General features: G+C 34.8%; 1 pseudogene; it reads right to left on the bottom strand.

Annotated features, from left to right (window-relative positions):
* Window positions 1-5959: 5959 nt before the first annotated feature.
* LOC132017233 (small ribosomal subunit protein uS12-like) lies at window positions 5960-6394 on the bottom strand (annotated as a pseudogene).
* Window positions 6395-7166: the final 772 nt, after the last annotated feature.

Below are 7166 nucleotides of genomic sequence, written 5' to 3' on the forward strand. Positions count from 1 at the left end.
TGCAAAAAATCCTTACAAAGAAATCTGTTAAACTTATGTTTTTCCTTGCTTTTAGGATCAGAACCTTTCATTGGTTGCTGGATAACTCCCCGAAATTGCTGTTGTACATTTGTAAAATATGTAGCTTGAATATTACTTTAGCATGGAGGGTATCAATGCCATCTAACCCACCATAGCTATAAATGGAAGTGTTACCCCATTTTTTCTGAAGTCTCTTGCTCATTTACTCCATTCCCCCCAAGGATTTTACCCCATACCTCATACTAGTTATGGAGCACGCATGCTATTTATTGCCTATTGCCAGACTCACTGATGCTATTAGCTACATTTGTTTCCAGTAAATGAAAAATCTTGTCTTGATCTCTTCTTTTTCCATTGTTCTGTTGTCTCACATTATCATTCCTCATCCTACTTACAGTGTCTGTCTAAGTATCAGATCCTTTTTCTCTGAATCTCTGTAATACGTTATTTAAAGATTTTCTATGTCTGCCTTACAGTGAAAGCTTTATCATTTTTAAAACTTAACTTCCTAGGAGGGATGAACTTGCTTTATATTGAATTTGAATTGGTTTGTATTGTTTCCAGGGAATAAGTTAATATATATATACATATATATATATATATATATATATATATATATATTTTTTTTTTTTTTTTAATAATCTCTAAATGCCCAATATGGGACTCAAACTCCCTACTACCTTGAGATCAAGAGTCACATGTTCTACTGACTGAGCCAGCCAGGCGCCCCTGATGCAACATATATTTTAACTTAATTGGTAACAACCATTTAAGTGAAATGTAGGAAGTAGAGAACAGTTTGCTGAGGAATGAGAAATGAGTAGGAAATGAAAATAGATGTAGATGTTGGTCTGTGAAGCATTGGCAGGAAATAGGTCGATAGCTAAAGCATTCAGTGCTCAAATGATTAATTTATGATTTTTCCATTCCTTAATTTAATTATTATTTATTGAGTACCTACTATATATTAGACACTGAGATGTGATAAAAAAGAAAATGAACACAAGAACTTATCCTCATGGAACATGTTTGAGTGGCATGTTTACAGTCAAACAAATATTTGAAGATATCTAAATGCTGGTAAGAAAGAACAAGTAACAAGGGAGAAATTGAAGGTGCTGGAAAAATAAGATAATTGAGAGAGTGAAGTCTTCGATGAGATGTAAATTGATGGGGAGCAGTAGTGCAAATCAGGTTTACTGTTGGCCTTACGAAGGAGGAGACAGAGTAAGCATTTATACCTGATTTCATAATAATAATAACACTTGTAGATTGTTCCTATATTCCAAACATTGTTCTAAGCATTTTGATGCATTAATTCAGTTATTCCTCACAAAATTGCCCTAAAGTAGAAGTTATTATTCACATTTCACAGATGAGGAAACAGATCCCAAGAGAAACATGTCAAAGGCCACAGATAGTAAGTGGTAGAATCAGATGAAGATTCAGACAGTTCAGAAATGATTAAACTTTTGAGAGAATGTAATATAAAGATAAGTAATGTTGTAAAGAATTAAATTTTAGTGAAGAAGGAACTATAATGAAAAGCTCGGAGCTAGGAGCTAGGCCTTGTAAGTGCACATCAAATTTTTTCATTATTGTTCACCAAGTTATATGTTCCTTTCTAAACACGGCAAACAACTTCTATGGTTGTAGACTGATTTAGATAAATGAAGTGTCATTTGAACAATATTTCTGTGTATTTATTTGAGATTTAAAAAATGGTTCAAATATATTCTCTGCAACCAAGATTTTAAAATGTTAAGATACTATATAAACTGTTTCCTTGAGCACATAAAATAAAAATTGGATTAGAAACTGGATTAATTGATAGTTCACTAAGCAATAAAGTGAATTAAATATTGATCCTGAATACTTTAAGCATGAGAAACTAATTTGCATCTGAAGTTGATACAAGGTATGTCTTACATAAAAATCAGTCTTTTATTAAGAGAAATAATATAAAGATTAATAGAAGTAATTCTTAGTTTAATGAGTGCTAAAGAGGCATCAGTTGGTTGAGATAAGAAGCTAGTTCAGCACTGTGGGGAAAAGGTAACCTAGTAATAACTATAATGAGAGATTGATGACATTTGAAGGATTAGGAGAATAGGAGTTTTCGAGAGAAATTTATGAAAAACAGCCAGCTTTACATTTTGTATTTTATTATGTCTTCCTCTTGCTTCAGATGGTGGCAATGGTAGAATCCAGAAAATGGGTCATCTTGAAATCCCCACTGAAATGTTTGAATCATGGGAAAATATAAAGTTGTGAAATGATGTGATCAGGCCTGAATTAAAAAGAAAGAAAAATCAATCCCATTATTTCTAAAGAATAGATGGACTGAAGAGGGGGATTAAAACTGGAAGGCCAAGAAAGTATTTAAGAGGTTATGGCAAAGTGCACTGGAACATAGTGATAACATTCATTAAAACAGTAGTGACAGTAGTAAGTTGGAGAGGAAGCAATAAATATGTAACTGATTGAAAAGTAGAATCTACAGAATCTGTGGCCAGTTGGAATGGGGCCATGGGGGACATGAAAGAATCAAACATGATTTACCAGGGTTTACACAACTGCATGCATAAAAGCATGCCAAAAATTATCTTGTGCTAGGTATTTTCCATTTCCTTTGCAAATACACCTTGCTCTGCTTTGAGAAGCTGACCTATGCAAGCTATTCTATATTCTTTCTTGCCTTTGACTTCTAATTTAGATTAAGTTCATGGGAAAAAGAAAGGACAATAGAAGAGAGAGATGTTAGTATATTTCTCTGGCTCCTCCTTTCAGTTTTACCTTAGGTCTCACATTTTATTTTTTCTAAAGATTCTATTTATTCACTTGACAGAGAGAGATAGCGAGAGAGGGAACACAAACAGGTGGAGTGGGAGAGGGAGAAGCAAGCTTTCCACCAAGCAAGGGACTCGATCCCAGGATTCTGGGATCATGACCTTAGCTGAAGGCAGGCACTTAATGACTAAGTCACCCAGGTCACGCATTTTTTCAAGGAAGGCGTCTTATCTTGATCTCCTTCTGAGGTCTAGTAAATACCTTATGTCCTAGGCCCAAAGGGACCAGGGTTAGTAACAGCTCTGCTGCTATTAGCCTAGGATGGTTATACTGTTTATTGTGGCTTCTCAGTGTGCAACCAAATCTCCATGAATATAAGCATTCTTTAAACTTTACTAATTTTTTTTGCCATGCACTTCTGTTTGGGATCCAGACTGAAACGAGTATGATCTGGCTTCTATTTTAAAATTGTAATTGTAGAATTTTGCATTGCACCGAGATAGAGAAACAGGGACTTGATTTGTTCACTTGAAAAAATAAAAAATGGTAGACATCAGGTAATGATGGACAATGATCTCCAAGAAACTGAAAACAAAAAAGGAGAGCTCTATGCTTACTCCATCGCTTTGACTGCTGAGAGAGAGATTCCAAGCTAAGGTACAGGGAGAGCACTCAGCTGGAGGTAGAGGTGACAGTGCCGAGAGATTAAGGCAACTTGTGTTCACAGGACAGAGTACCAAAGAGGAGACAGCTGTATAGAAAAAGAACTCCAGCGAGTTCCCTACAGAGGGTCTCTCTCAAGTGTTTAATAAAAACAAAATGACTAGCTCATGGGTGTGAAGATACCCAGGACTTGAAGAAAGAACTATCTGGAAGCATTAAAGAGAACAGTGTCTAGCATCCAAGATGGCTAATGTAATGCAGTTGGTATGGGAATCCGATATCTCTTCAATGTAGAGATGTTATTGCCTTTGGAAAAATACCTAGAAGTAGGATTGCTGGATCATATGGTAGTTCCACTTTTAATTTTGAAGGGAAGATCATATTGTTTTCCATTGTAGCAGTACAAATTTACATTTCCATCATCACTGCATGAGGGTTCTCTTTTCTCCACATCCTCACCCATGCTTGTTATTTCTTGTTTGTGTGATAATAGCCATTCTAATAAGTATGAAGTGATAGCTCATTGTGGTTTTCATTTACGTTGTCCTGATGATTAGTGATGTTGAGTATCTTATCATTACCAATGACTGAGCAGAGTTCATAAAGAAGGAAATAAAAATGTTTCATAAGATATGAAATGCTCAATCTCTTTCATAATAAAATAAATGCAAATTTAAACAACACTGCTAATGTGTTTCATCTATGATCAAATTAACAAAAACTCCAAAAGTCTGACAGCACACTATCTTTATGAAAATATTAAGAAATGGGGACTTGATAACATTACTGATGGGAGCATAAATCAGTAAAAAAGGAATAGAGGCACTTACCAGAACAAAATAAGGACACAAATCTAGAACACTGACAACACCAAATGCTGGTGAGAATGTGGAGTAACAGGAATCCTCACTCATTGCTGGTAGGAATTTAAAATGGTACAGCTACTTTGGAAGATGGTTTAGTGGTTTCGGAGAAAACTAAACACACTCTTACATACGATCCAGCAACCATGTTCCTTGGTATTTACCCACAGGGGCTGAAAACACATCAGTACAAAAACCTGCACACAGATGTTTCTAACAGCTGTGTTCATAATTGCTGAAACTTACAAGCAACCAAGATGCTTTCAGTAGGTGAATGGATAAGTAAACTGTGGTACATCTACATGATGAAATATTATTCATCACTAAAAAGAAGTGAGCTATCAAGCTATGAAAAGACATGAAGGAAACTTAAATGCATATTATTAAGTGAAAGAAGCCAATCTGGAAAGGCTTCATAATAATATTATTCCAACTATATGGCATTCTGGAAAAGGCAAAACTGTGGAGACAGTAAAAAGATCAGTGGTTGCTAAGAGGTGGGTGGAGGAGATGAATAAGTAGAGTACAGAGGATTTTTAGGGCAGTGAACACACTATATGATAGCACAATGATGGGTACATGCCCTTAAACATTTGCCCAAACCCATGGAATATGCAACACGAAGACTGAACCCATAATGTAAACTACGTGCTTTGGGTGATAATGATGTGTTAATGTATGCTCATCCATTGTAATTAATGTACCGCTCTGGTGGGTTGATGCTAATGGGACAGGCCATGTATGTGTGGGATCAGGGGGCATATAGGAAATCTCTATACTGTCATCTTAATTTTGCTATGAACCTAAAACTTCTCTTACAAAAATCTTTACTTAGGAAAAAAAAGGATTGGAGGCTAATTAGGAAATACCCTTCAATATATTAAATATCTATATTATGCTTGTAAAAAATATCTTAGAGATATGTTCATATACAAGAAAAATGACATAACTTACCCTGTTTATATTATTAAGATATTGAAAACATCTCAACATTTGCATTAGTAGATGTGTGGTGGAGACCCTCATATGGGCTCACCAATATTATCTTATTTTTCTCTTTCTTACATTGCATTTATCATTCTGCCTATTTTTAGGGGGGACCAGGTGACTGAGTTCTGTGGGTCAAAAGAATGTGGTTAGAAATGATGTGCCTGATTTCTCAATTCTCCCTCAAAATCCTCTATTCTTCTATCTATACATAGTTTTTCAAATGTAGTGCCCTATGAGCAGAGGAGGTAGATGATTGAGAGTATTGGAATCAATAAGAATGAGTATAATATTATACTAATTATATTTTACAAATCATTAGTTTAAGCTCTATATTCTCTCTCAGCTTATGCTAATTAATCATCTTCCTATTGTTTTTTAAGTTTTCAGTAATAGGTATTGAATTTTATGGGATGTCTTTTCAGCTTATCCTTATGTTTATTAGAAAATGATATATTGTGTTGAATTATTAATAGTTTTTCTGATAAATATATTAACAATTACTACTAATATTACTCCTCCTCCTCCTACTACTACTACCAGCTAGCAAATATTGAACTCTTGCAATTTTCTTTATTTTTTTTTTAACTCAGGCTTATGAAAATTTATTATTATCACTTTTTTGCTATCAAAATTTATGATCTTCGTCTTTCCTTCTTGCCTTTGTATAAGGCCAAAAGAGAGACATTGGCTACTTTTGATAACCTTAAAGCAAACTCCAGGAATGTCACTGACAGCATAACCTTTGTGACCAAATCCAGCAACCAGAACCTCATCATTTTCCTCATAAAAATCAAACAACCATCCTTGGGTACAAAGGCTGTGATTTTTTTGCCATTCTTGATCAGCTGGACCCTGACACACTTCCTGATGGCAGAATTTGGCTGCTTGGCTTCAACCCCTACTTTTTCCAGCACAATTCCTTTTGCCTGGGACGTGCCTCCAAAAGGGCTGGCCTTCAGGGCTGTGCCCACAAGGGCTTTCTTGTACGGTTTATCATGCCACTTCTGATCTTGTCGGTGGCTGTGGAGCTTCCTGTCAGTAAGGAGACTGCGACACTTGCCCATCCTGCCGGCCCCACGGGCCTGAGCAAAAGAGTGTACTCTTGCAATCTTCCAGACACTATCTTAAGTGTTTTACAGCATTAATCAACCTAAATCTTCACAGCACTTGTTTGAGATACGTAACACTAGCCCTATATTATGAATAAAGAAAGGGAGTCATGTCAAGTTCAGCAACTTGACAGAATTAAATGTCCAGTAAGTGGCTGAGTTAGTCTTCAAATCTTCCCTTAAACATAGATTTATATTCATAAATTTATTAAATTACCTTGCATTCCTGAGAACTAATCTCACCTATGACTAAAAACTATTTTAATATACTGGTGAGCATATTTGCTTATATTTAACTTGTGATTTTTACATTTTTATCTATAATTGGAATTGGAATGTTAAAAAAATAAAGTTTTGGTTCACTTATATTAGCTTCTTTAAATGATGGCAATAACTACTTTCTTACTCTGAAACATATGGTATAGACTAAGACTAAGTCTGCACCAGTAAATTTGAATTGAATTCGACTATATGACACTCTTAGATTGGAGATTTCAAGAGGTAATTTTCGTTGTCTTACCTGACCATAATCTATTCAGACTGTAAAATTTTCTTATGCCACATTTGGTAAAATATATTTTCCCATAGAATTATTCTAAACCTATATTCTTTTAACTAAAAAAAGTAGAATTTGTTTGTCAATAATATAGAAACTTTTCTTTTAAAAAATAATTTTTATCTAACTTGTAATTTGACATTTGCTTATTTAAATGGATATCCAGAGTGAGAC

Source organism: Mustela nigripes, chromosome 5, assembly GCF_022355385.1.
Source record: "Mustela nigripes isolate SB6536 chromosome 5, MUSNIG.SB6536, whole genome shotgun sequence".
Taxonomy (NCBI): domain Eukaryota; kingdom Metazoa; phylum Chordata; class Mammalia; order Carnivora; family Mustelidae; genus Mustela; species Mustela nigripes.